Source organism: Martes martes (assembly GCF_963455335.1).
Source record: "Martes martes genome assembly, chromosome: 9".
Lineage (NCBI taxonomy): Eukaryota > Metazoa > Chordata > Mammalia > Carnivora > Mustelidae > Martes > Martes martes.
The window spans coordinates 80,033,680-80,059,781 of NC_137896.1; the positions used below are offsets into that span (position 1 = coordinate 80,033,680).

At 39.9% G+C, this 26,102-nt stretch overlaps 1 protein-coding gene and 1 pseudogene across 2 annotated transcripts in view; both read left to right on the top strand.

Annotated features, from left to right (window-relative positions):
* Window positions 1-24,302, top strand: part of COMMD1 (copper metabolism domain containing 1) — a 230,101-nt gene extending 205,799 nt beyond the window's left edge. Inside the window, exons 4-5 of the transcript XR_013967368.1 lie at window positions 23,172-23,430; window positions 23,532-24,302. The gene's annotated coding sequence lies outside the window, so the exon portion shown is untranslated. The remainder of the gene's footprint in view (window positions 1-23,171; window positions 23,431-23,531) is intronic.
* LOC308349107 (phosphatidylinositol N-acetylglucosaminyltransferase subunit P-like) lies at window positions 20,469-20,859 on the top strand (annotated as a pseudogene). Its single transcript has one exon. The product of its transcript is annotated as a phosphatidylinositol N-acetylglucosaminyltransferase subunit P-like (transcript).
* Window positions 24,303-26,102: the final 1,800 nt, after the last annotated feature.

A 26,102-nucleotide genomic window follows, 5' to 3' on the forward strand; every position in this document is an offset into this window, starting at 1 on the left:
CTGTTTTAATCAGCAACTTTAAATTAGCTTTAATACTGAATATTTTTCTATATCATGTGAACCTGAAATTCATTTAGATTAAGTTTCTATTTTATTTTTGAGAATTTTTATGAATACTAAAGTTATATAAGCCCTTTTCTTTGAGCTAATCAAATGAACTCTTTTTTGAACTAATTTTGGCAATACCATAGGAGGGAGAAAAACACCATATCTAGATCTAGCAGAAATAGACATACATATCGACAAATACAGAGATCTTATAGCTTCTCTTTTAAAATATTATAAAACTCACTATGTTATAAGTAACAGTTGGAATAATTTATGTTTATTTGCTCAGATGACCTAAGGTTTCTTAGTATTTCTGGAGAAGAATTTTAAAGTTTTTATTTGTTCCTGAAAGAACAAATGCTGTGGTCTATAGTCTTAGCCCTTTCTGCAGTTTGTGTTTTTAAAAGGCCTCAATTTCTTTTCTTTCTTTTTTTTTTTTTCTTTAGTCTTAGGCAAGTGTGGGTGTTATTTTAGCTATCTCCTGGGGTGTTTATATTTCAAAGACATGGTAAGATTTATATCTTCAAGGGACAGAGAAAGAATGCAAGCTTCTCCAAGAGGTTTTCTAAGGCCAATGATTTGCGAGTTATTTGAGATAAATAGAGGAGGTTTTAGGATTGAGAAAAAAAGAAAAAAAAGGAACAGATGGACGTTTGATTTTGTCTAGAGTTGCATTTTTTTAGTTTTGCAAAGATTTGTAAGATAAGGACTGTTGCTCTCATTTTTTTTTCTTTTCTTCTTACATGCAGGACAGTTGTATTTCCAATGTCCTAATTTTTTTTACAGTATCCATAAATGTCTGAAGGCAAGTAGGAAGGGGTCTGAATGGACTTTGATTGTTCTTAGTCTATTTCTGTTCTTTGATCTTGTTAAGGGAGTCCCTAAGGCTAGCTGTGATACCAATAAGACAGTGAGAGATCTCTAAAAGGAAATTTTTTTCTTTCAAATACAGCCAATTTAGAGGACCATCATCTGGCCATTGGCAAGTAGGATCTTCTATTAGTCTCAAAAGTGATTTAAACCAATAAGCCTTTTTACGGCTTAACCGTGGACCAAAGAGGCATCCCCAAAGGAGAGTGCAAAAATGGACCCCTCACAAGATCCAGCAAACTTACTCCCAGAATTAGCCTAAGAAAGAACTAGCTGCAAATGGGATGCAAACCACGTTTCTTTCTGGCCAAATTAGTGACAAGGAAGGTTGAGATGACAAAGTCCCCTTAGGGACCAGAGCCCCTTACAACAAATTCCTCTGAGAACTGGCACAGTTGGACAAAGACAATGCTGAGTATTTGAGCCACAGCCTAGTGGGCTTGTTGCCAGATGCATGCTGGTATGTGCATCCAACAGTTGGCAGAGACCAGAGAATATTCTCATTGGTTATAAAGCTCAGCTTTCAAGACAGAACAAAATGAGAGGAAAGCCTAGTCAGACCTATGGTTTTCCATACCTTATGACAAAGAACACCAAAGTCAGAGGCAGGGGACAGGGGTGGCTCAGTTGGTTAAGTGACTGCCTTTGGCTCAGGTCGTAATCCCGGAGTCCCAGGAGAGTCTCTAATTGGGCTCCCCACTCAGCGGGGAGTCTGCTTCTCCCTCTGACCCTCCCCTCTCTCACTTTCTCTCTCAAATAAATAATAATAATAATAATATAAAAAATATAAAATCTTTAAAAAAAAAGAGGGGTGCTCAGTCAATTAACGATCTGTCTTAGGCTTCCTGCTCAGTCGGGAGCCTGCTTCTCCCTCTCCTTTTGACCCCCACCCCTGTTCTGCTCTCTTTCAAATAAATAAATAAAATCTTAAAAAAAAAAAAGAGGCAAAAGAAAACAATGACCATCTTTGGGAGGAAAAGGATCGATTGAAAACAAGAGTACTGAAGTTGCTATACCCAATGAACTAGTTTCACACATATTTTTCCCCACTAATCTAAATTTAGGTAAAGAAAAGCTCTCTCCCCACTCTCACTTTCATTAGACCCTGCAGGCAGAGATCCAGGAAACTGAGGTAATAAGAATTCTTATATTCTGTCAGCTTTTTGTCAGAAATCCCAGGATCTTCCAGCTATAGCAGTCCCAGGGTAAGTAACATCCAGTCAGTTAAAGTTTATCCTCTGAACTACTCCAGATGCTGGGAAGGAAAATGTTCACTCCACCCTTCAGGATTCTTTTGCCACCTGCCCTGTCCCTCAAAATAGAGTTCAGTTGTGGAAGATTTAAAGGGAGGGAAGGTTGTCAATATAAAACTGAACTTTGCCAAAAGGGTTTATATTTACGGTTAACCAGTATCAGCCAAAGAATGGCACAAGAAGACAGAGAGGACATGTAACATTTTTTTTCTTCCCTGGAGCCCCCATCTGACTTAGACTTGCTGGCCAGGCCAGGGGATATAGGTGAGGTACCAAATCCTGTGGGCACAGAAGGACCACCTGGCTTTGGACCTCATCCACCTTCAGGGTGTCTATCTTCAGATCCCCTCCTGAGCTGAATGAAAGCAGATCATTTCATAGGTTACTATGTGGTCCATTAAACTATAGAAATAGCCATTTGCCAGTTAGTGTACTATGACTTACAGAGAATTTAGAGAAAAATCTTTCCCCCTCGTATTAGGAAGTAAATAAATAGTAAACAGTAAGTATGTAAATAATAATAACCAGACAGGTGGGAAAAGCCGATCCTTCTCTTCATTGATGCTTATGCGTGTGATTTTAGTAAATGGAGAAGAATAATGTGAAAGTTTAACAAAGAGTCCCTTTCCCTCTCCCTGTATACATGGGGAACAGTTGAATAAAAAGCTAAGGGAATTTGATTCTAAGGTCCCTGAAGAGCTGGAGAAATCTCTTCACTGGGGATCTGATCCCAGGAGAATCAGCTTGCAGCTCCTGTGGGCAAGCAGCCGGGGAACCAGTGCTGGAGGGGCAAGACCCAGCAAGTCCCTGTTGCCTTATGGGAGTCCCAGGACAGAAGTGGTTGCAGTGCATGACAGCAGGCCCCTTCTTTGTAGATAAAATACCGCACCTAGTTTTGCACCTGGAAGTTTGACCAATTAACTGTGTGCATGGTTTGTTAAGGAGTTAGTTTCAGGAGATACATAGTGATCAAATATTTGTCCTCCTCTTCCATTTTTTAAAAAAAATCTTATATTGGAGAAGGAGTGAAGATTGCTGGTGATTTGTTCCATTTCTCACCCTTATATTGCCAGGCGCTAAATCACCCAGCTGTTCAGAATTAAACACATGCTCCCAGCTAAACCTCAAAGTATCTCAAGAGATCTAGTTTTTCAACTATCAAAAGCATCACCATAGTCATAGGAAAAATCAGTACTCTATGGTATTTCTTTACTTTCATAGTATTTTTATTTTTATTTTTAAGATTTAATTTATTTATTTGACAGAGAGAGATCACAAGTAGGCAGAGAGGCAGGCAGAGAGAGACGGGAAGCAGGCTCCCTTCTGAGCAGAGAGTCCGATGCGGGGCTCGATCCCAGGACCCTGAGATCATGACCTGAGCCGAAGGCAGAGGCTTAACCCACTGAGCCACCCAGGCACCCCAGTATTTTTATTTTTAATTATAAATGCAGAGAAGGGAGGAGAATCATCATCTTCTCAGTGCCTTTCAGAGGCCATTAGGAGTCTTAAACAGACTTGATATACCACAAAGTTACCAGAATGCCCTGGCATATATAGGGGGAGGGCAGAAGTGTAAGGACCCCTAGAGGCCTGGGCCAGTAAAGGAGGGATTGAATTCCAGGAGTAAGAGGGTGACTCTGATTCCAGGAGCTCAGAATCCTGATCTTGGATTTGGTTGGCAGCTTGTGGACACATCTCTCTTCAAGGAGTTATTTTGTTTTAGTTTTAACTTTATGCAAATAATACATGAATATAGTGCCCTTAAAAAGCATTTAATCCTTCCAAATTAAAACTAATGTCCCCTAGGACCAATGTCATCTTTCCTGGTGTCCTCCTCTTCCCCAGCAGTAACCCCTGTGGTCATTTGAGTGTAAATCCTTCCAATTTTTTAATCATTTTTACCTATTTACACTATATGCCCATATTTACAGTATTGTTTTATATGTTTTTGTGACATAAGTGCAATCATACTGTATGTATTCATGTCCTGCAGATTGCTTTTACCCTCAACAACATGTCTTGAGACTTACAAATTAGTACTGCAGAGACCACCAACCTATGAAACTGGTATAGAGAATTTTTTTTTTAAGATTTTGTTTATTTGACAGAGATCACAAGTAGGCAGAGACACGGGCAGAGGGAGAGGGGGAAGCAGGCTCCCTGCTGAGCAGAGAGCCTGATACAGGGCTCGATCCCAGGACTCTGGAATCATGACCTGAGCTGAAGGCAGAGACTTAACCCACTGAGCCACCCAGGCATCCCTGGTATAGAGAATATTATCAAACTTTTTGCCAGTTTAATGAGTCAAAAACAAATTTTCATTTTGCTTGCATTTTCTCAGTCATAAGTGAGGTTGAGCATCTTTACTTTGCTGTTTTTATTTCTTCTGTGAAATAGTCCATATCGTTTGCCTGGGGTTTTTTTGTTTTTGTTTTTGTTTTTTGACAGAGACACACAGAGAGAGAGGGAACACAAGCAGGGGGAGTGGGATAGGGAGAAGCAGGCTTCCAGCTAAGCAGGGAGCCCAACACGGAGCTCGATCCCAGGACCCTGGGATCACGACCTGAGCTGAAGGCAGATGCCCAACGACTGAGCCACCCCGGCGGTCCTGCCTGTTTTTCTTTTGAGTTGAATTTTTCTTACTGCTTTGTAGAAACCCTTGATGTAGTCTGGAAACATCCATCAAGGAGTTTGGAAATATTCGCCCAATGAAATTGGGCGAATATTTCCAAATTCTATTGAGCACCTGCTATATGAATATGCCCATCAAGGACTGGAACCGAGAGAGAACAGTACACATCGTGTACATCAAGCTCTGTGTGTACTTGTTTAAAATTGTGGCAAGGTCAATTGAACACACACGTGCAATACTAATAAAATGTAACCACTATGAAAAAAATTGTATTTTGGTTCAGTCGGCCTACTTGTCACTTTTTTCCCCCACAAACATCTTATCAGTCCTCACTTCTCTTGGGGTCATGTAGGTCACTGGACTTTTTTCTTGAGGGAATACACATACCAGCACTTCCTATTCTCACTCAAGTCTCTTGTGAACCTTCCTGTGAGGCCTCATCCCACATCTACTTTTCACTGTTGGCCCTGAACTGAAAAGGTAGAGTGCTTTTCTCCCAGGCTGTTTCTCCCTACTGGCTGTACCACCAGCTTGCTGTCCTCTAGGATAAATTAAAAACTCACAGTTTTTCTCTGGGGTCGACAATTCCCAGAATCCCTCAAATGCTGGATGCAGGAGATAGCCTGTTCTTACAAAGACAGGGCTGTGTAAGTAGGAGGAAGCAAAATAGAGGTGTTACCTTTGATGGGGATGATTATCTGCAAAATGCAATTTTTGACGGCTTCTCATTTGCTACTCAGGGTGTTTTCATACTTGAACCAGACATTAAAAGTTAAAAGTTAAAACCAGACATTAAAAGTTGAAAGGATATTGAAATAGTACCAAGTGATAGTATAGATGTTAGGGAGGGCCACTCTTGAATTTCTCAGTTCCCTGGCATTCTTGCCCTTCATCCTTTTCCCCACCACAATGCCCAGTACTGGTTTTAGTGAATTCTGAAAGAGGATCTTGATTCTTTGGATTTGTCCCAAGCTGCAAATAGTAGCTTTGGCAACATGTCAGAATAGCAGTGGTTCTTAACCAGGAATGGACATCAGAATCCCCTGGGAAGTGTCTATTAAACACGTCAAACCTGCTGAATCAGAGTCTGGGTGGAGTGCAGGCACGTGTATTTGGCAAAAGTTCAGGAATGATTCTGATGTGCCCTCATGACCAGAGCTACTAGTCTATACTAGTGCTATTCCGTGACAAGATTCACTCTGAAGACAGACGCTCAGAGGAAGTGTTTAGAAACATTTTCAGCAATTTCCCAGAGTACGTCTGTTGATTGTAAGTTTGGGCTTGTATTGTGCATATCTTTTCTCATTTTATATTTTACAAAATTATGTATCTTCCAAAACTGTCAAGCTGTGATAGATTGAAATTTAAAAATTGGTCCTTCACAGATAGTTTGAGAAGCACTGTTCTGGGCTAGTTTGTCTGTATCCAAGTCAGGCAAGTACAACTAAAAATTTTCTGGCTAGGCAGTTTTGTGACCTTAGGTGAGTAAGTCTCAGTGACCTCTTCTGGTGGGCTGTTGAGAGGATTAGAGATAATGAGTGTATCTAAAGCACTTAGCACAGTGCCTGACAATATTAGAAATTATTGGAAGCCCATCATGGAACAGTTCCTAACAAAACCATCTTCCACCTGGCTGTTGAAGAATACACAGAATCACGGAGCATGGTGAGTGAATCTTTTTATTCAGCCTCATGTATCATATTCTAACCACTCTAGAGTGCACGGCATGACAGAGATTTGAGTAACTTCCATAAGCTATACAACCAAGAGTAAGGGGCTTATTGGCCATGGCAGTTGCAGAGCCAAACTCTGGTTAGCAGACTTCCTCTCAAGCTCTCCTTGTCTCTTTCATATTCCCCTTCCCCATAGTCCTTTTCTCTATTCATCCCCCACCATCCCAACTGCTTTTTATTTCTTAAAAGCACAGTAATTTTTGTTCCTGTTGGAGGCTGAGGAGGGTGGGGGGTGGAAATTTCTGGCTACTTTGGTCTGGCCTCCCATTCAAGCATCTAAAAATAACCAGATCATTCATACTGAGCCAATTAACCTCCTGCTGGCATTACTCCCGTGTCCTTGTGCAAAAAGAACATTATCTGTCCCTTTTTGAGTTATATTACAAAAACACCTTTCCTTTAGCTTCACTTTGATAGTTACCATTATCGTTATTTCTGGGGAAATTGTCATGTCATAGTCAAATACAGGGGCTTTGTAAGGGACCAGCAATTTTGGATTGAATTCTGAGTCTGCTGCTTGTTAGTTGTGTGGCTTAAGGAAAAAGTTATTTTTTTTAAAAGTATCATAATTACTATTAGAAGCAACAAAAATTTGAGCCCTTTGGTCTAACCTGAATATTCAGAAAGGTAGAATAAAGTCAAAGGCTTTAACAAACCATCTTTTCTTGCAGGATCCACAGTTCTTTTGGATGACAGCATAGATCACTGGATTGGTCTGGCTTTTTTTTTTTTTTAAGATTTTATTTATTCATTTGACAGAGAGAGATCACAAGTAGGCAGAGAGGCAGGCAGAGAGGTGGGGGGGAAGCAGGCTCCCTGCCGAGCAGAGAGCCTGATGCAGGGCTCGATCCCAGGACCCCGGGATCATGACCTGAGCTGAAGGCAGAGGCTTTAACCCACTGAGCCACCCAGGCGCCCCTTGGTCTGGTTTTAATTCTGAACTTCTCTGGTTAGGGTTTTTAAATTCAAGGCAATGTGATTTAAAATTCCTGGGTCCCCAGTATTTCCTATAAACCAGAAGTTAGGCCTAGAATCTTGATTAGCTCAGATTAAAATTTTTGCCCATCCTTTAGTCCTCAGCTCAAATGGTGCACTTGTTAGGTCAGTTCTTCCCATTATACAGAGTCGTATTCTTCTGTGTTTTTCTTTCATAGCGTTTATCACAAGTTATTTCTGGATCTTTGTGCTTTGTTTTGTTTTGTTTTTTCATTAATGTCTTTCTCACTTACTAGACTATAAATTCTTTGGAGGCAGGAACTATGTTTGTATTTGTTTACTGTTGTATCCCTACAACATAGCATGGTACCTGGATCCTTTAGCAGCTGGTAAATATTTATCAGATGAGAAAGGGTACTATTCATTCATTAATCTCCTTTAGGGCAGGAACTGTCTTACTGATGGCTGTGGCCTCAGTATGTAGTTGGTACTAGTCCCTCCACAAGATTTTGTTGCATAGGTACACAAGTCCTATTGGTACGAGGAAGATAGGTCTATAGAGAGGACAACCAGATGGAAAAATAGATCTCTATCACCTGTGAACTGTTCTTGCCAGAAGTGTTTAGCCTGAATCTATCAAGCCTCCAGTCCTAACTTCTAGTTTATAGGAAATAAAGAGAAGAAAATTTGGTAACACTGTGAGGAAGCAGTCAGACAAATCCAGAAGTTGTAGGATATTCTGCAAGACTACTGCCTAGACAAAAGGTCATCAAAAGAAAAAGATGGGAAGATTATCCTAGATTAAAAGTGAGATATTGAGGAGACATAACATCCAAATGTATAATATGGTCCTTGATTGGATCCTGGTTAGAAAAAGGCAATTACAAGAGACATTTTGACTACAATTGGAGAAATTGGAATATGGACTGTATATTAGATGATACTTGGGAATTATTGTTACTTTTCTTACATATCTTATGTAGAAAAATGTCCTTATTCTTAAAAGATGTATGATAAAATTTTTAGGGATGAAGTGTCATGATGTCTGCAACTTATTTTTAAATGATTCAGCAAAAATAAAATACATATATAGATAAAGCAAATGTGGTCAAATATTAACAACCACTGAATCTGGGTGGAAGATATACAGATGACCACTGTATGATGGTTTTGTTTGTTTGTTTGTTTATAGTTTATGAATTTTGGAGGATCAGCTTTATTGAGGTATGATTTACACAGAGTAAACTTCAAAATTTTAAAATTTATATAGTATAAAGTTTTATGAATTTTGACAAAAACACATGCAGTCATATAACTACCATCACAGTCAAGATCTAGAATATTTTTATCACCCTCAAAATTCTCCCTTACTTATTCATAGTCATCCCCTCATCCTAGCCCCAACCTTGGGCACCACTGATCCATTCTCCATCCGTGTAGTTTTGACTTTTCTAGAACGTCATATAAATGCCCTTGAGTCTGTTTTAACTAAGTGCAATACTTCCCTGGCTTTGCTGTAACAAAGTACCACAAAGTAGGCAGTTTAGAACAACAGATATTTATTATCTCACAGTTCTGGATGCCAGAAGTCCAAAATCAAGGTGTCAGAAGGGCCACGCTCTCTGGATAGCTTTGGGGAGGAATCCATGCATACCTTTCTCTTAGCTTCAGGCATCACCAGCAATCCCTGGCATTGTATATCTTGCAGCTGCATAACTCCACTGTCTCCCTCTGTCATCCCGTGGTGTTCTCCCTGTGTTGCTTCTGTCATTGCATGAGTTCTCCCTGTGTGTTTCTTTTAAGGACACCAGTCAGTTGGAGCAAGGGCTCACTCTATTCAAGTATCTTAACTAATTGTATCTGTAATGACCCTGTTTTTAAATAAGTTCACCATTTGAGGTGTTTAGGGGTTAGGACTTATTTTTTGATGGGGAAACACAATGGAGCCCATGATGCCTAGCATAGTATGTTTGAGATCAATCCATGTTTTCTCATGCATCAGTAATTTGTACCATGTTACTGCTATTTAGTATCCCATTGTATGGATGTACCAAAATGCTTATCTATTTATCAGCTGAAGGACTTTTGGTTGTTTACAATTTTAGTCAATTATGAGTAAAGCCGCTATAAATATTTGCATATGGATTTTTGTGTGAACACAAATTTTCACTTTTCTTGGGTAAATATCAAGGAGTGAGATACTTAATTCTTCCATAAAAGACTGCCAACCTTTTCCAAAGTGGTGGTACTGTTTTCCATTTCCATCAGCAACATACGAGAGTTTCTGTTCTCCACATTATTAACAAGGCTTGGTGTTGTTAGTTTTTCTGATTATAGTCATTTCAGTGCATTATCATGGTATCTCATTATGTGTTTTAATTTGCATTTTCCTAATCACTTATGATGTTCAGCATCTTTTCCGTGCTCACTTTCCATTTGTATATCTTCTTTGAAAAATGACTGTTCAAGTCTTTTGCCCATTTTTATTAGGCTATCTGCTGTCTTATTGAGTTGCATGAGTTCTTTTTATATTCTGGATGCAAGTCAGATAAAAATATTTTCTCCCAATTTGTGGCTTGTCTTTTTCTTAGCAGTGTCTTTTAAAGAGCAGAAGTTTTTAATTTTGATGAAGTCCAGTTTATTTTTATGGATTCTTTTGATTGTCTTTGTACATGTTTTTCAACTTTTCTGTGGGTTTGGAATTTTTCTTTTCTTTTTTTTTTTTGGCTGCTGAAGAAATGAACTTTTTATAATAAAAAGTTGGAAGAAAAAGGAAGGCAGAGACAGCTTTATAAAAAAGCAAACAGTTATTAAAAGGCAAACAATAACAAAGAGATAAAGTTCTTTTTTTTCAGCCTCCCAGTTTGCTCCTTCTCACCCTTGAGTACTGCACAGATGCATCCCTTTCAAACCCTCTGTTTCTCCTTCACCTTTTTTTTTTTTAAGATTTATTTATTTGAGAGAGCGAGAGAGCGAGAGAGAGCACAAGCGTGGGGCAGGAGAAAGAGCAGAGGGAGAGGGAGAGAGAGTCTCAAGCTGACTCTGCTGAGCAGGGAGTCCCACAGACCTCAAACTCATGAGGTCACCTGAGATCCTGAGATCACAACCTGAGCCGAAACCAATAGTCTGTTGCTTAACCGACTGAGCCACCCAGGTGCCCCTCTTCTTCAATTTCTTATTTAATCAATCTCTGAGAGTTAGCAAGAGAGGGTGGAATGCTTCCAGAACATACCAGAGTTCATGACAGGGAGCTTTAGACCTGTCCTTGGAAGTATCCCTGGGGCTGGAGTGGTAATGACTCAAACTCCTCAGCTTCAGCAACTGAAGTTCATTTTGGCTGTAAAATAAATACTCAGTTCTCATTAAAAGTAAACTCTGAGATTGCAGAAGGTCAGTCAACTCTGCTGGTCTCTGGAGTCTGATTTGGTGCTCCCTCAGCCATTATTCAACCTCAGGCATTTGCCAGGCCCCCTGCCTCAGCCAGACGTGGTAAGAAACTTAATGAAGCTGCAGAATCTGTGGCCTGAGAAGTAGCCTGCAGGATAGCAACTAGTAACTATTCGTCTTGTTGCATGTAGAAGTCCCCCCCAAAAGGGGATGAGGAATGGGAAATTCCAGCCTCTGAACTGGCTTTCTCTACACCTGTCTTCCACCTGTCTTCCTGCTATATACACCTGCTACACATATCTCTCCTGGGCAGAGATTTGTCTATCACATCCTATTCAGAGACTGTTGGCCTCTTCTGCAGCTCACCATCTCTATGATCCTTTGGAGTTGGTTCCAGGGGAAAAGAAGAATCTAGGACAGACTTCCCTGTAAGGTGTTTACAATGTAGTAACCCAGGTAGAAAAAAAAAAACAAGATATTTTTTGGATTCTATGTCACAACCCTCTGGTTTCTCCTGTTTTCCCTGCCGCTGCACTTACTCTGCCAAAGAGAAAAAAGTTGCAAACAGATAGAAGGTTAACTCAGTTTGGGTCCTAATTTTTTGATTGCTGGCCTGAACCTATATCAGAAGTCCTGGGTTGGCCCTGTAATAAATTAGACTCTGGATGATCTTTGGAACTGGTCCTTCTGGATGGTCTTTGAAAGACACCAACCTACCTAAAACCATTTTGGGTTTTAAGCCCAGCATTGTGTCTAAAGTAGTCCAGAAGTAGGCCTATTCCCGGGAGAAGGTACCACTCTTCATCAGGGCCCAGCTAGCCTGGAACCCTGCGGGCTGCCTTCAGTACATGGGTGATAGACAGAAGGAAAGGTCCAGTCCCCTCCTGGTGGTTTTTGCGTGTCACTGGCTTCGCAAAGTTTTTGCCTTGTAAACCAGTCACATCCCATCTCATACCTACTTCAGCCATGTTGGAGTTTCCCTGTGGCCCATGTTCTCTCTTCCCCGGTCAGCTTCAGGTACTTCCTCAGCACCACCAGTTCCTGATCCCGCAGCCCCTACCTTGGACAGCCAATCTCTACCTCACTATCGGTCCACGGATGCTGCTCCCATTTGAACAGCTGATGTTGGCACAGCACTTTTAGAAAGCACCGCTAGACACAATCTTACTTAATGCTCACCCTAACCTTGTGAAGTAGGTACTATTATTCCCATTTTTCAGGTGAGGAATCTGAGGCTCAAAGAGGTCAGGTGACTTATCCCTGATTGCACGGCTCATTTTGAGAGGGACAAAAGTGGGCTTCAAACCCAAGCCCTTCTAAGGAAAGTAAGATATATGTCTGTATTTGCTTTTATAAAACATCCACCTGTTGGGAGAAGAGCACCGGGTGGTAGAGGGACAAGAATGCCAGGGAAGCTTCCTACTATATACAGTTCTGTGAACCGTGTTACTGTATTATCCATTTAGACAAACAGAAAAGCTTGTCCCTGCCTTACTTCTTTAGCCCGACCTACTGACTCCTCTGTCAGTGCCCAGCTTAATAAGCCACACAGCTGAGATGACCAAGACAATGTACTACTGCAAGTGGCAGTATTTGGGGTTTAAAATTCAAGTATCGGTTTCAGTCTTCTATCATGAATCCATTTTACATGATCTAACATATCCATTCTCCCTTAGGGGAAAAAAAAAGATTTATTTTCCTAGTCCAGGCAGACTAGCCCCCAGTTGTTTGGGTAGTGCACCTCCACCAGCCTACTAGGTTGCTTAGACAGCAGGGAGGCACAGCACATCCAGTGTTGGCAATGGCCACGGGGGATTTGGGATGATCTACTCTTCGAGGAACTGAGAATTCTTTGGCAGGCTGGGGGATTTACCCCTCTATCAGATTCTTGGTCAGATCAAGAGTCAAGCTTGAGGGGTTGGGACTTCCAGAATGGCAGAGTAAAGAGCTCAGCAGACTTTCTCCCCAGCAAACTGCAATTTGGTAAAAATTCAAGTCTCTGGAAATTGTCCTAAGGGCATACTGCAGATGAAGAAACATTCATCCAAGAAAATCTACTAAATCTTGGTAAGAACAGAAAAAGGCTATGACATTTGAGACATGGACAAGCTCCTCTACCCCTTCTCCCAGCTTCACGGTCTAGAAGTTCTACGCCAGGCATTATACTCCATACAAGTACATCCAAGAAGACAGAGGCTCCTCCCCAGAATCTCTCAGTCTGGGATCACAGTTTAACCCCAGGATGGACAGGCTGCCAGTTTTCTCACCCCTGTCCCACAGCCTCTTGTTGCAAAAGCTCCATAGCAGGCAAACACAGAAAAGAGGACCGGGTCTCCCCTCCCCCACTCGGTCTTCACTCATAGAAACTGGATCACTCGTACATTGCTGGAAGGAATATAAAATGATAAAGACACTCTGGGAATCAGTTTGGCAGTGTCTTAAAAACCTAAACATATAACTACCAAACAACCCAGCAATTGCAGTCCTGGGCATTTATCCCAGAGAAATGAAGACATATGTTCAAACCAAAACCTGTATACACATATGTTTATAGCAGCTTTATTTGTAATAGCTCAAAACTGGAAACAACCCAAATGTCCTTCAACAGGTGAATGGTTAAACAAACTGGTACATCCATACAAGGAAATATTCTTCAGCAATAAGAGGAAATAAATTATTAATCATGCAACAATCTAGATGAATCTCCAGAGAATTATACTGAGTGGAAAAAAATAATCCCAAAAGGTTATATACTGTTCTCGAAATGACAAAATTATAGAAGTGAAGGACAGATTGGTGGTTGCCAGGGGTAAGGAGGCGGTAGGGGCAGGAGGGAAGTGGGTGTGGCTATAAAAAGGCACATGAAAGATCAGAGAGACAATGGAAATGTTCTGTGTCTTGACTGTGTCAATGTCAATATCCTGACTGTGATATTGTAGGACAGTTTTACAAGATGTTACATGGGGAAAACTGAGTAAAGGTTATACAGGATCTCTCTATTTTTAAAGCACTATGCAAATATACAATTACTTCAAAATAAAAAGCTTAATTATTTGAAAATTGGAAACGATTTGAATAGACATTCATCCAAAGAAGTATACAGAAGCTAGTAAGCACATGAAAAGATGCTCAACGTTATGAATTATTAAGGAAATGCAACTCAAAACCACAATGAGACAAGATAACTAAAGCAAAAGCAGACAATAAGTGTGGAGGATGCAGAGAAATTGGAACCTTCTTACACTGCTGGTGGGAATGTAAAATGGTACAGTCACTTTTGAAAACAGCTTGGCAGTTCTTCAAAATCATAAACTTGGAGTTATCGTATGGCCCAGTAACTCTATTACTAGGAATATACGCAAGAGAAATGAAAATATAGGGACATCTGGGTGGCTCCGTTGGTTAAGTGTCTGCCTTTGGCTTAGGTCATGACACTGCCTTTGGATCAGGTCATGATCATGGAGTGCCGGGATCCAGCCTTTATCGGGCTCCCTGTTCAGCAGAGAGTCTGCTTCTCCCTCTGTCCCTCACCCGAGTCATGCTCTCTCTCTCTCTCTCAAGTAAATTAAACCTTAAAAAAAATGAAAATATATATTCACCAAAAACTATTTTTCAGCAATAAGAAGGAGTGACTGATACATGCCACAGCATGGATGAGGCTTGAAAGCATACTAAGTGAAAGAAATCTGTCCTAAAAGACTACATATTACATTTAAATTTATTACATTTATAATTACATTTATATTTATATGAAATGTCCAGAACAGGCAAACCTATAGAGGCAAAGTAGATTAGTGGTTGCCTGGGGGCAGTCTGTGTGACTGCTAATGGGTAGAGGATTTCTTGGGGAGAGAATGGAAATGTCTAAAATTAACTGTGGTGATGGTTGCACAAACCTGTGAACTTACTAAGGAACATTGACTTTTATACTTTAAATGGGTCAATAATATAGTATGTGAATTATATCTCAATAAATCTTAAAAAAAAAGAATTGAGTTTGAACCCATCTATCTCTTCTGAACTATTTTTTTAAAGCCTTTTTATTTGAAAAAAAAATTTTAAGTTTCAGAAAGTTGCAAGATTCACCGATTTTTGAAATTCTGCCTGTTTTTAAGATCAAATTCCATAATCAACTTTGGGTTGATGTATTCATTGACTTTCTTTGTAGGTCTTGGTTTTGGATTGTGTTGTTTACTCTATAACATGGTTCTCATTTAGGGCATTTGGCCATATTTGGAGACAGTGGGGCTGCCACTGTTATCTAGTGAGTACAGACCCAGGACAGTGCTAGACATCCTACAATGCACAGGGCACCACTCCCAGCGAAAACTTATCTTGGGGTGCCTAGCTGACTTAATCTGTAGAGCATGCGACTCCTGATCTTGGGATTGTGAGTTCAAGTCCCACATTGGGTGTAGACATTACTTAAAAATAAAACCTTAAAAAAAAAAAAAAAACCAAAACCCCAAACTTATCTGGACTAAAATGCTAACGGTACCAAGACTGAGAAACTTGCTGTACTCTCTTAGTATATTTATCAAAAAGAGAAATGTTATAGTCTGATCAAAATAGTCGGGGGATTTTACTCACCAGTTAGGGTTTTGGAGCATAGTTTGTATATCTCATATGGTTTGTTTATTAGTCTTTCCATTGGTTCTCCCACCATAAACATTTATTTGCCTGTTGTCTAAGAGGGCAGGAGCCAGACATAAAGTGCTACAGCATGAGCAGCACTATAAACTAATGGGCACTTAAGTATTTGGAAAGGATGACAGAGAAGTCAGGTGGCAGCATTAACATGGCCCGGGGGTGGGGGCAATAAAGCCTGGAGCTTGGGAGATCTGGGATAAACCACAACCACAAAACTTAGAGAATCCAAGAGTCCATTTCAAACATATCTTTTTGCTACTGTGTTCCCTTCATGAAATGGTGGCACTGTGGCCATTTCCCAGAGGCTGAGTGGTTGAGGGGGTGACTAAATGCTAGACTGTGCCCACATGCAACTGGCCAAGGCTGTTCAGTGGATATTGCTCTCCTACTTTCCCATGGTGGACCTGTGCGGGGTTTCTCTGATCTCCAGAGAAGTTGGAAACCACAAAGGGAAGCTTAGGTCTTCTGAAAACCCTTTGCATAGAAAGTTAAAGCTTTTACCCACCATTAAATAGATATATATTCTGTCATAGGACTTGGATGTGTATATGAAAGGTTGCTGGTCATGAACTCCAGGATCCATTCTTTCTGCATATTCTCAGAATGTCTGAGAAGAATATCCTATGCAAAGAGGGCACTCAGTAATTTTTAGTAACCATTTGGATGTCTATTATGTTCCAGGCACTGTAAGAGGCACATCAGTGGACAAGAGAGACAAGGTCCCTAATCTCAGGTAGCATATATTAACAAGAGTACATCAATATGTATTTATTCTTCAGTTGATTTTTCTCTCTGAAAAACTGGCTTCATCACATCTTTGCAAATTATTGTCAGAAAGTTTTTCATATGAATAATGCTTGTCTATGGGAGCAACAGAGGGACCATCTGTTGAGTTTTCTAGGATTAATAGCCATCAGCTGGAGTCATAGACTACTGGAAAATACTTTTTAAGATGTTTATTTAAGTGGATAAGCCACTAAAAGCTCAATAATTGAAGAACAAAATAGTGAAATGGAAAATAAGGGCATATAAATTGAACCTAAAATTTTGAAGACATCATATGGGAAATTCAAATGATGGCTTTCTAAAAGAGTATTGTTGCATCTGAGTATTAGAGGCTAAGAGCATTCTTTGTAAAGCAAATTATAATTGTTGTGGATGATAAATACAAACCTGGCCATATCTATTTTTTTCTGTTCCTTTTAACTAACTAGTTTTGGTTCTGTTGTTCCTTTTTGTTGTTCTGTTTTATATAGGAAAATATTTTAATTTTTAAATTTCTTCAAAGCCTTTCTGGAATAGGGTGGGGTATAAATAAATACTTTTTAGCAAAATCAGAGCAGAGTATAGACAATAGATGTCCCCTGGGGTGAAGGTCAGGAAGGGAAGGGGTGGAGAAAGGTATGCCAGGAAGGACAGAAAGTCCCCTGATAGTATTATTCCTCTATGTGGTCCTGAGCATAGTGTTCTGTGTCATTTCAAAGTTGACCTTTTTTTTTTTTTTTTTTTAATAGAGAGAGGAGGGGCAGAGGGAGAGAAAGAGAATCTTAACCAGGCTCCACGCCCAATGTGGAGCCAGATGTGGGACTCCATCTCACAGCCCTGAGATCATGACCTGTGCCAAAATCAGGAGTCAGACACTTGACACTGAGGCACGCAGGTGCCCCTACAACATTATTATTTTTTTTTAAAGCTAAATATTTTGGGGGCACCTAGTTAGCCCAGTAGGTTCAGCATCTGCCTTCAACTCGGGTCATTATCCCAGAGTGCTGGGATCAAGCCCCTTGTCAGGCTCCCTGCACAGTGGGGAGCCTGCTTCTCCCTCTCTCTCTGTTTCTCCCTCCCCCTAACTCCATGCTCCCTCTCTCTCAAATAAATAAAATCTTAAAAAAAAAAAAAGCTAAATATTTTTTATGTATCAAGGTCATCGCTCCTTAGATTACTGAGATTCAGTAACCGCACAGTCCATACTCACAGTTCTCAGTTAAATGGAACTTAATGCCCTAGGCTTAATACAATAGACAGAAGCTGAGGAAAATGAGAACTTGGATGATAATCTAGGACTCTTCTTTAACAGCTACTAGAAAGAGATAGGATGGTCTCTCAGGTTGAAAATCAGTTTCATTTTGCCACAGGTGGGCCTTTGTTAGCTTTGTCCTATTTCTTTGCAAAACACAGGCAGAATCTGAACCTCTTTTTGGAGACCCAGAGAGTAAATGCCATTCTTTTTACCTGGAGTTTCAAACAGCCAAACTGGATCCAATAATTTCTTTCCCCTACCCCTTCACAGAATTGTTGGGTTTTTGTTTTTTGTTTTTTTTCCCTTCTGAACTCCACGGAGATTTCCTTGACACAGGTTTCTCTTAGGGACTCAGGATTTATTATCCAACACCCGGCATTACTGATGAGCTCACAGGGTTTGTCAGAATGACTTGGGAGGAACTGGCATCCTCTCCTACTTTGGTCTTGCCTCCCCAGTCCTTGTATGTAAGCTGGGTTTCCTCCGTATGCAAAGAGCCTAACCTGCAGCTGGGCATACAGGCAATGTTAGCCAGTAGATACTGGTTCATTGTTTCAAAATATTTATGGCTTTCCAAAAAAAGTATGTACACATCTGTCAGAATGAGACAAAATTAGTGATAACACCAAATGCTGGCAAGGATGCGGGAAAACCCAATCACTTATAAATCAGTGGTGAGAATGTAAAATGACACAGCCATTCTGGAGACCAGTTTGGCAGTTTCTTACAAACCTAAACATGCACTTACCATATGACCTAGCAATTGCACTCCTTGAATATTTATCCTAGAGTAATTAAAAACCTGTACTCACACAAAAACTTGTACATGAGTGTTTATAGCAGTTTTATTCATAATAGCCAAAAAGCAAAAACAACCCAAATGTCCTTCAACCAGATGAAATGGTTAAACAAACGTGAGTACTTCTACATCGTGGAATACTATGGAACAATAGAAAAGTAACCGACTACTGATACACAGAACAACTTAATGGATCTCAAGGAAATGATATTGAGTCCAAATAAAAGCCCATCCAAAAAGATACATACTGAATGATTCAATTTATATAATATTCTTAAAATAACTAAGTTTTAAGAATGGAGAACAGATTAGTATTTGCCAGTGATTAAGAATGTAGGGAAGAGGTGATGGATGGAAATGGGTATAACTGTAAAAGGAAGCAAAAGAGATCCTTGTGGTTCTTTAACTCTTTTGTATCTTGACGTAGTGGTGGATATATAAACCTATTCATGAGATTAAACTGTATAAACACTCAAATGAGTAAAAAGTTAAAGAAATCTGAGTAAGATTGGTGGATGTATTAATGTAAATATTTTGGTTTAATATTGTTTTGCAAGCTGTTATCACTGGGGTAAACTGGTAAACAATACATGGATATCTCTGAATTCCTTCTTTCTCCTTCCTTCCCTCCTTCCTTCCTTCCTTTTTTTTCTTTCTTTCTTTCTCCCTAGATTTCATTTATTTATTTGACAGAGACATAGCAAAAAAGCACAAGCAGGGGAGCAGTACAGGGAGAGCGAGAAGGAGACTCCCTGCGGAGCAGGGAGCCAGACATGGGGCTTGATCCAGACATGGGGCTTGATCCCAGGACCCCGGGACCATAACCAAAGACAAGGTAAAGACAAATGCCTAACCGACTAAGCCACCCAGGTGCCCCTCTCTGTATTCTTTCTTTCTTCCTTCTTTCCTTCCTCCCCCCGCCCCTCCTTGGAGAAAAGTCTGATTCTAGGAATGGGACAGGAAATTTGCAGTTTGATCCTAGAGCATCTTGTAGTGCCAGAAAGTAGTAGAGTGCTAAAAAAAAAAAAAAAGAAAAAACACCCAAAAACCAACCTCATAGTGATGGTCATATGGGGACATAGGGGCCAACTGGATGAGCTCATAATGACCAGAACTGGAACAATGTGAAAAACACAGTGAATAAAATAGTATTGTATTGTAACCCTAAGTATAAAATAAATATTCATGACTCCATACAGATATAAGTAAGTGATTAAGTAAATAAATACATTGAGGATATTAGATATATCTCCCATGCAGAACTGCAAATAATTGATGTAGATGTTCTACCCTTAACGGTGAGAAATATAATTCCTCATTCCTTAAATGTGGGCTTTGCATGGTGACTTTCTTCCAAAGAATACAGTATGGAAAGAAAAAAGAGAGAAAGTTTACAGTAGAGAATTCTGACAACTCTATCCCAGTCAGCTGATCAAGGGTAAGTAACGTCAGTAGTGATAAGTCATGTTGATAGTACGTCCCCTTGATATGATGTGATGATTATGGCGCCTCTTCTCTGTGGTCTTCGTCCCCAAAACACATTTCCCCAGTCTAATCATGAGGGAACATCAGATAAATCACAATTGGAGGACCTTCTACAAAATATCTCACCAGAAGTCCTTAAAACTCTCAGGTGTTGTCAAAAACAGGGTAAGTCTGAGTAATAGTCCCAGCCAAAAGGAGCCTAAGGGGACATAACTGCAAACATCATATAGTATCCTAGATAGGATCCTGATACAGAAAAATGGCATTGGGGAAACCTGAGGAAATCTAAAATGCGAACTTAGGTTACTAAGAATGTATCAAGATGGGCGCATTAATAGTACCATACTAATGTACTAATGAGAGATGCCAATGGTGGGGGAAACTGGGTGTGGTGTATATAAGAACTCTCTGTACTATCTAAATAATAAGTCTGTACATCTAAGACTGTTCTGAAAATAAAAATTTATTTTAAAATAAGGGAAATAGACCTGTCCCCTCTACCACTCCCAGGGAGAGTTCTGGTACAGCTCTGCTGGGGCTAGAGGTACCTTCACACTTTGGCCTTTCAGTTTTCTCTCTTTACCCCTACCCTCTGCAGTGTTTGAACAGAGGGCTTAGTGCTGAGACTGTCTGATTGTCTAAACCCATGAGGAAGATGGTGGAAAATTCACTACCATCACTGCCAGAAAGAGTGATTTATGGCTTTACTCTTGAGCTCCCCATTTGGCTTTATACTATATCTTGTATGGACTATTATTCCTGAATCTTGACTAGACTCCTTAGGCTTAACCTTTTGGCCTCAGAAATACTGGGCACTTGCATTGCCTGTTTACCTCCTACAGTAATCAGCTATGTACTTTAATTTGGAGTTTACATGATGAGTACCTCTTTAGTCAACTCCATTCCTATAGGCACAGATAACTATGCTAAAAATCAACAGGAGAAGAAATACCAAGAGGCTATCTCAGCATTAAGAGAGATCGCTGTTAGTGACATAAACCAAATATTCTTTTTTTGCAGCCAAAGACCTTTACACCAAAGACTGAATTGTATGTAGACATACTGACACCCAGTATTTATTTGTGATCTTTGCTATAATGATTTTGACCATAATTATTTTGACTATCTTTTATTAATACCCAGTATCAAGATGTTAAAAAAAAAGTAAGTTGAACTTCTCTCTCTCTCTCTCTCTTTTTTTTTTTTAATATTTTAGTTATTTATTTGACAGACAGGGATCACAAATAGGCAGAGAGGCAGGCAGAGAGAGAGGAAGGGAAGCAGGCTCCTTGCTGAGCACAGAGCCAGGTGCGGGGCTTGATCCCAGAACCCTGGGATCATGACCTGAGCTGAAGGCAGAGGCTTAACCCATTGAGCTACCCAGGTGATTAAGTTCTGTTAATATTGAAAATGTTCTTAAATATTAGTTATTAACAGAAAGAATAAATAAAATGCTGTATTACCAAAGAAAAATGAAAAATTGAGAATGAACTGTGGATACATATAACAACTTGGGTAGATCCTAAGGGATCACGCTGAATGCTGAGTGAAAATAGCCAACTCAAAAGGTTACATGTATGTATTATGTAGCAATTTATATTAAATTTGGAATAATAAAATTATTGAGATAGGAAACAGATCAGTGGTTGGCAGGGGCTAGGGATGGAGAAGAGGGAGGGCATGAGTATAACGGGTAGCAGGAAGGACACCTGTGATAATGAAACAGGTTTGTATCTTAATTGTGGTGATATTTGCATGAATCGCCACATGAGAAAATTGCATAGAACTACATGCACACACACACACACACAAGGGCATGTACAACTGATGAATTCTAAATAAGCTTTTTGCATTGTACTAATGTCATTTTCCTGGTTGTGATATGACATACGGTTATACACCACTGGGTGAAGGTAAATGGAATCTCCTATCACATATGTAAAGGCATTAGCTGCTGCTTTTATTCATTCTGTTTTAAATTGACATATAATTTATATACCACAAAATTCACCCTTTTGAAATGTACAATTCAATGGACTTTGGTATATTCATTGTCTAATTTAGTATATTGGTCACATATATGTAACAATAACCACTAATTCTAGAACACTTTCATCACCACAAAAGAAATGCTATCCTCAGTAGTCACTCCCCATTTCCCCCTCCTTTATCTTCTAGAAATTACTAAGCTACTTTCTGTCTCTATGGATTTGCCTATTCTTGAAACTTCACTTATATGGAATCAATACAATACGTGTTCTTTTGTGTCTGGCCTTGTTCACCAGCATGTTTTTGAGATTCATCCACACTGTAGCATGTATGAGTTTTACATTCCTTTCTGTGATTGAATAATATTTCATCATATAGATATACCACATTTTGTTCATTCATTACTTAATGGACACCTAGGTGGTTTCTGCTTTTTGACTATTATGAATAATGTTGCTATATATATTTATGTACTGGTTTTTTGAACATGTTTTCAGTTTTCTTGAGTATATATCCATGAGTGGACTTTTTGGGTCAAATGATAACTCTCTTTAATTTTTTGAAGGACTGACACAGTTTTCCAAGATGCAGCCCCATTTTACATATCCACAGTGTATGAGAATTCTGATTTCTCCACATCCTCACTAACATGTTATTGTCTTTCTTTTTTATTATATCTATCCAAGTGGGTATGAAGTGATATCTCATTGTGGTTTTGATTTTCTATTTCCTTTTTTAAAAAGTTTATTATTTATTTGAGAGAGAGAAAGAGATTGAGCATGAGCAGGGGAAGGGACAGAGGAAGAGGGAGAGAGAGAGAATCCCAAGCAGATTCCCTGGTGAGCACAGAGCCCCACCCAGTGCTTGATCCCATGACCAGAGATCATAACCTGAGCCCAAACCAAGAGAGGGTTGCCCAACCTACTGAGCCACCCAGGTGGCCCTGATTTTCTATTTCTTAATGACTCAATTTCAGTAGCTTTTGTCTTTCTAGGAATTTATCTATGGCATCTGTGTTACCTAACGTTGGTATACAATTGTGCTTAGTTTTTGCTTACAGTCCTTTTTATTTTTGTAAAGTTGATAGTAACATTCTCTTTTATTATTGATTTTAGTAATTTGAGTCTTCTTTCCTTTATCTTCGTCAATCTAGCTAAAGGTCTATCAATTTTATTGATTTTTCAAGAACAAACTTTTGGTTTTACTGATTTTCTCAACTGCTTTTCTATTCTATATTTCATTATTTCCTCTCTAATCTTTTTTTCTTTCCTTCCTCTTGCTTTGGATTTAATTTGCTCTTCTTTTTCTAGTTATTTTAGGTGCGAAGTTAGGTTACTGATGTAAGATTTTTTTTCTTCTTTTTAAACAGGCATTTATGGCTCTGTATATTTTTTGCAACTTCATGTGAATCAAGTATTACTTCAAAATAAAAATTTTGAGAAAAAGTATGTACTTCTGCTCTGCCAAGGGAGCTGTGTGTGGCGATGACTTGGCCATTGTATCTATCCTCAAGGAGGTTAGTCTAGTGGAGCAAGCTAGCAACAGGATGATCTGGAAGATGAGGAGATGCTGCTTGCTGCAGAGATGAGAGAAGACACTGAAGAATATCCAGGAAAACCCTCACAAAGGTACAATTGAGGGCTCATATTAATTGAAGAGCTATGCTTCTACCACGGGAATTCCATTCTTAGGCCAATCCCTGACAAGGTTGTCACTTCTGTCTTCTCAGATCTTCAGGGACCACAGCTGAAGCCATTTGGGACAAGGATGGATGCACACCCTGATTAAGGCTAATATTCCTAGCTGACAGCTTTTCTCTGCAGCTCAGAATTCTTAGAGATACCCTATCTCCTACCAAGTCATTCAAAATGTTCAAAATGTAGCTATTGACTTCCTTTATAAAAGATAGGAAGAGTGGTGTTAAAACAGGAAGGGAAGGCTAGAACATTTGTTGGGATTACTAATAATGAAAACATTTCAAAGAGTTCCCATATACCTTTAACAAATCTCCTCAACTCTACCGAACATTAACACTTTGCTTTTAACACTCGTTTAATGTTTATTTTAAATCTTTTTGATTGGACAACACATTCTTCTAGTTTATAAAGAAAAATAATACAAAGAGGTACACAGATGGAAAATCTTGTTCTTGCATCTACCCTTTCTTTATTTCTTTCCTTTTCTTTTTTCTTTTTTTGAAGATCTAATTGACTTTGTTAAGTGAATCATGAATTGGGTAGCATCCCATCTAGCCAGTAGACGGAACCCACCACCTCTGCCCTTTCCAGCCCATTACTCTCATACCTCACAAACACTTACAGGGGACCATCTGTGTTTTTCTTTATGCAAACATAAACAAAATATTTTCATACCTCCACCTTTTCTCCTTCTTCCTGCCCCCCCCAACCCCAGCATCCTATGCATAGTCTTCTGGACTTTGCATTTATCACTTAACGATGTAGCTTAGAAAGATTTCCAAACCAGAACATAGTAATGCTTTAAAAAAAAAAGAAAAGAAAAAAAGAACTTCAGCCCCCTGCCCTCCAGCATCACCTCAGACATTGCTCATGTTCCCTCTCTTTCCTGTCTAACCTCAATTGTTTGAATCCCAAATTCCCCAAGCGTAGTATTGTGCTCTGTGCTAACAAGCTCAGGGCTTACATAGACCCCAGGCTGTGTGACTGGAGCAAAGCCACAAACCCCCTGTGCCATCAAGACCACGGGGACACATTCAGGAGCAACAGCAACAGGGTGATGATTGCCTTAGCATGAGCGACACCCCAAAGAGATCACTCTGGGCCAAGGAGGAGAGACGATCTGGAACTAGGCTTTGTTGCCAAGCAACCCCAGAGGGGATGAAATTAACTCAGTCTGTTTTTCATGTAACTGCATCTCAAATGAAAGCTGAGGCCAGAGTTGATCCCATGCAAAATTAATAATCACCACATGATTCTTTCTTTCAAGTGGCTGTTGCTGAAAGACAGGGAACTAAAGAAACCAGTATACCCCTTTTTAAAGGGGTAAGGGGGGGAGAAAGAGAACAAATACATACAGATCCCACGTTTTTCCATTTGAGTCTTAGGTAGGAAATCAGGCCTTTCTCTCTTAGACTGCTGTTGACTCTCCCTGGTAGGAAACCTGCTTTAAAACCAGATCCCAAGTAGACAAGATAATATGCACCAAAGAGCCAAGGGAGGATATTTTTCCTAGAAGTGAGAGAAAGCTTGGATCACATGAGACCCTTTTAGTCTCCTTTTTTAGAAAATTTAAAATGCACTTTTCCCCATTAGTATGTTCAGGGAAGATAAATTATCATAAAAATAAAAATAGCCCTTCTGCCTACTCTCCTTAACCCAGCACTAATGGCTGAAAGAGGAGCCCAGCTTGATATGCTCACTAATTCTTTCTCTTCAAGGGCTTATCAAATTTAAAAGGCAAAGATGACAGAGAAGAGTGGATTCCCTCATCCGCTGCCCCCTACTTCTGCTGCATTAATTTGGGTAAATTACCTGTGTGGTCAGGGAGGAGCAGTGGCCTTCTCCCCAAAAGAACCTTTGATTATTATTTTGTAGTTGTGCCATAAAATGTAATTTAAAATAAAGGTTTTTTTAGCCAAAGAAACTAGTTTTATCTGAGAAGGAAAGCTTTCTTGCCCAGCAGAAGGTGAGACTTTGTGGTGGGCAAAGTAGCGACCAGTGGTCTTCCTCACTTAGCACTTACGCAATGTATTTGCTGGTGTTGGGACAAGATATTTCTTTGTTGCCTTCTGCCACTCCACCATGTTCACCATATACTAGGCCAGTTTGAGCAAGCCTCCTCCTCTGTGAAGCAATGAGTACCCGCCGATAGAGTGGGGCAGAATGTGCTGGTACATAGAGAAAACCAGAGAGCAAAATGTACACAATGGATTTTTGGAAACTCTGTCAGTGAGGGTCTCAGCAGGAAACAGATGCTATGTTCACATTGGATGCTTTGAGTAGCTTTTAATAAAGGGGTTATTCAGAACGGTTGGTGGGGAAACCACAAAGGACGGGTATTACCTGGGGCTGATCACGCTGGGTTGGGAGTCACTCCCATGCCTCAGCCTGCAGAGTGAAAGAATTGGCAGGCAGAGGGATGGGATAGAGCGGGCCACCTTACACAGTGTAGCTATCAGTCAGAGGAAGGAGAGCCCTACATCATTTGCCTCCTTCCCTCTGATTTCCGGCAAGGGCTCACCATTTGGCTGAAACCCACTGGAAGTCAGAGGATCAAGAAATCTTTGAATGTAGAAACATAACACACAGAAAACAGGAAATGC